We start from the raw sequence: 4265 nt of genomic DNA on the forward strand, positions 1-4265 counted from the left end.
AGCTGTTGTTAAACATTTGGTATATCAACCCTCCTTCTGGGCGTTAAGCCATATACTATAGTGATAGTAATTAAAAATGTAATACTAATGGATGCAAAAAACAGAAAGATGGATGAAATGGATAGAATAGATGGCCCAGAAATAAATTCTTGTTTAATGGGATGAAAAAAAATTTTTTTTTTAACATTTGGTGCCAGATTTCTCTTGGGGAAGAAATCATTTCACTGAGAAAGATATCTTAATATATTGCATAAAGGTAAAAGGTGAGACCATGGGGACTTAGGCTAGAAGAAGATAATGTAACAAAGAGATAGACAAACCACTGTGTCCAAAAATTTTTTTTTTAATTGTATGAAGAGACAGTGAAGATCACCATGCTTGTAGAGACAGGTGGCCAGTGGGAAATTCCTGGCTGTATGTTGGCTGAAGGCTTTTTGAAAGCAGGGAATTTCTAAAGACTTTAAGTTGTTTGCTTTGCTGCATGCAAATTCCCTTTGTCTCCCTCTAACTGTGAGTGAAGAATGCTACATACAAAGAACAACTTATGTGTGTGAGTTTTTTTTGAGGGGGTAAGGTGTTGAGAAGGAGTCCAAGAAAAAGAGTCTTGAGATTCACGTCTAGTGTGGGGCAGAGAAGACAGCAGCCATGTGGGATGAGATATGTGTGAAAGCAAAAGTTAATTTGAAGTTGATTCACACAGCCAAAAAGGCCGTTGAATATATTCTCTTAAAAATTCAGAGAAGTTGTAGGAGGGAGGGAAGGAGATTAGACTTCTCATAGGATGTTGGCTGAGTGGTTAGAACTGGTTTTCCTTAAATATCAAAGGGTGGACCAGCCTCAGCTGACAACTGATTTAACTAGTACATGTAGTAATTTAGCCCATGCTTTCAAATAAAAGGAAAAGTAGCCTTATGAATCAATGGGAAAGGAAGCATATATGAAAGAAAGAAGCCACCTTTCCTTATTGGTTCAGCTAGGGAAGGATGGAGCCTTATCAGAGTTTAATCAAATAGTAATTTGTACAGTCAAAGGATCATCCATTAAAAGTTATACAGCTTAAAACCTATAGTGTGTCAGGCTCTGTCTTAGGCACTCGTGATACAGCAGTGAACACAGTAGACAAAACACCTGCTTTCAAAAACTTTCCATTCTGGAGGATAGAGACAGATATTTTGAAAGTGAGTGGTATAGAGCTCTTAATGATGGGTTATTTTTGGTATGCTGAAAAGTATACTTTGAAAGCAGAGGATATGAATGAAGAGAATTTCCATGGTCAGCAAAATGACATGAAAAACTACCTTAAGGTAACAGTGGAGATGGCCTTGAAAATTAGAGTAATTAATTCATGATTTAGAGTAAGGGTCAGCAAACTTATTCTGTAGAGGGACAGATAATAAATATTTTTGGCTGCCATTCAGTCTAGGTTGCAACCACTCAACTCTACCACTGTAGCTCAAAAGAAGCCACAGACACTACAGAAATGAATGTGCTTGGCTCTCTTGGAATAAAACTTACAAAAACTGGTGGCAGTCTGCAAGCCATTGTTTACCAATTCCTTCTCTAGAGTCAAGCTGGCTGTACTCAAACTTTGCTTCACCTGTTACTTAATGTATGACCTTGTACAAATTACCCCAATTCTCTAAGCTTCATATTTCATAAGAGGAAAATAAAAGTATTTGTCACAGTTCCTGATTCATAATAAAGTCTCAAACTAATCTTAGTCTTTATTACTATGTTTTATTGTCATAATAAAACAGCTACTGATAATGTGTGATGAGTATGAGTATGTGTGGGTGTATATACATGTGTTTGTATACATGCATACATGGAAACACACGCTTGTGTGAGACTGATCTAACATCCACTTGCCAGATTATGAAAAGATTAAAGTGTGGAAATAATGTTGGTGAAATGACCACCAAAAGTGAAGGTATTGGAGTTTTCATGGCAGAGTAGTTTTGAGTACCAAGATCACCCTACCTTCTGAGATCATTCTACTGGATACGGAGGACCAAAAACTAACATAGATAGAACTTCTGGGGCCCCAGAGCATTATTTTAGACAGAATAACATATGCTTGGGAATTCTACTGCTGCTGGGGCAGTAGTAGAGGAAGACTGAATGGATACTAAGGTGAAATTAACCCCCTGAGTTGATGTGACAGAAAACATAGTTTGGGAAAATCACTGAACTTTGTAGAGTAAAGAACTGGAGAGGAGAAAGCAACATGAAGAATGAGACCCAGAATCTTGCATAGGAGTCACCACGAGACTGTTGCTGAATACTCAGTGACATATCATAGGGCGAATCCTTTCAAGACTACATAAAAAGTGGACCAGGAAGCTGTAAAGTGGATGATTCTCAAAGCTCACAAAGAACTTGGAGATGTTTGAGTTCTGGCCAGCCAGATTCTAGGAGCCATATTGAATACCCAGAGTACAGTCTACTCTAAATCAACCCACCAAAGAAAGCTTAAAAACAAGACTTAAAAGAAACTAGCCGAGGCAGGTGTTGAAATTTTCCACGCAGTTCCCAGTCATGTCAACAGTGTTTTTAAGGGTTTTTGTCACAAAGCCCTTGAAAGCAGAAGGCCCTCGACTACAAATTCTGAACAAATCAGAGTCCTTGTGACTAGAGCAGCTGATCAAATTGCATATTCACTGCTGTACACTATTGGAAATGGATCTGTCTTTGGTAAAGACCAGTCTACAATTCTTGTGCTGTTGTATATTTCTCCCATGATGGGTGTCCTGGATGGTGTCCTAATGGAACTTCAAGACAGCCCATCCTTCCTGAAAGATGTCATCACAACAGATGAAGAAGAGATTGCCCTCAAAGACCTGGTTGTAGCCATTCTTTTGGGCTCCATGCCAAAAAGGGATGGCACAGAGAGGAAAGATTTACTCAAAGCAAATGTGAAAAATCTTCAAATGCCAGGGTGCAGTCTTGAAGAAATATGCCAATAAGTCAGTTAAGGTTATCGTGGTGGAAACCCAGCCAATACCAGTGGCCTGATTGCTTCAAGTCCGTCCCCAAGGAGAACTTTTGTTGCTTGACTCTTTTGGATCACAACCAAGCTGAATTGCTCTGTTAAACTTGGTGCTAAATTTCATGTGAGTTCTGATGATGTAAAGAATGTCATCATCTGGGGAAACCATTCCTCAACTCAGTATCCAGATGTCAACCATGCCAAGGTGAAACTGCAAGGAAAGGAAGATGGTACTTATGAAGCTCTGAAAGATGACAGCTGGCTCAAGGGAGAATTCATCGTGGCTGTGCAGCAGTGTGGTACTGCTGTCATCGAGGCTTGAAACCTAACCAGTGCAATGGCGGCTGAAAAAGCCATCTGTGACCACATCAGATACACCTGGTTTGGAATCCCAGAGGGAGAATTTGTGTCCATGAGTGTTACCTCTTATTGGCAACTTCTATAGTATTCCCAGTGGTCTGCTCAATTCATTCCCTGTTAGAATCAAGAGTAAGACCTGGAAGGTTGTTGAAGTTCTCCCTATTAATGATTTCTCAGAAGAGGAGATGGATCTTTCTGCAAGAGAACTGGCAAAAAGAAAAGAAACTGCATATGAATTTCCTTCCTCTGTCTAACTAGACAGTCATTTTGATTTTACTAAGTACCCCAACACTGAAGAATCTAAACGTTGTCTTTGACGTTAGTACCAAATAAAAATAATGCTATACTTAAATTACTTGTGAAAATGACACATTTTAAAGATTGTGTGTTTCTTGATACAAATCTGTGACAGTTTATCATCATGCTGTTAGTGTTGCATTCTAAATAAAATATGTATTCAAAAAAAACCTAGACAACTATCAAGTAATCTAGCTAACAGAACAAAATTTCAGTTTAGCATTCTTAAAAAAAAAAAAGATAAAGAAACAAAACCCAGAACTCAGCAAGCTCACACTTATTATGTCCAGCATGCAGTTAAAATGTACGAGACATGCAAAGAAGCATGAACATGTTTCTCACCCCAGAAGAATAATGTGACAATAGAAACGAACTAGGAAATGATATAAATGATGGTATTAGCAGACAAGAATGACAAAAGAGCTATTGTAAACATGTACAAGTATTTAAAGGAAAATATGAATATAAAGAAGAGGAAAAGAGAAAGTATTTTTAAAAACACCAAGTGTACTTTTCTAGGGTTGAAAAATATAATATCTGAAATAGGAATTTTACTGGGTGGTCTTAATAGTAGATTAGATACTACAAAAGAAAAAATATCAGTGAAATTCAAGATATA

At 37.9% G+C, this 4265-nt stretch overlaps 1 pseudogene; it reads left to right on the forward strand.

Moving 5' to 3' along the window:
- The first annotated feature begins 2723 nt into the window (after positions 1-2723).
- LOC131744211 (malate dehydrogenase, cytoplasmic pseudogene) lies at positions 2724-3666 on the forward strand (annotated as a pseudogene).
- The last annotated feature ends 599 nt before the right edge of the window (positions 3667-4265 follow it).

This window comes from Kogia breviceps, chromosome 17 (genome assembly GCF_026419965.1).
Source record: "Kogia breviceps isolate mKogBre1 chromosome 17, mKogBre1 haplotype 1, whole genome shotgun sequence".
NCBI lineage: Eukaryota > Metazoa > Chordata > Mammalia > Artiodactyla > Physeteridae > Kogia > Kogia breviceps.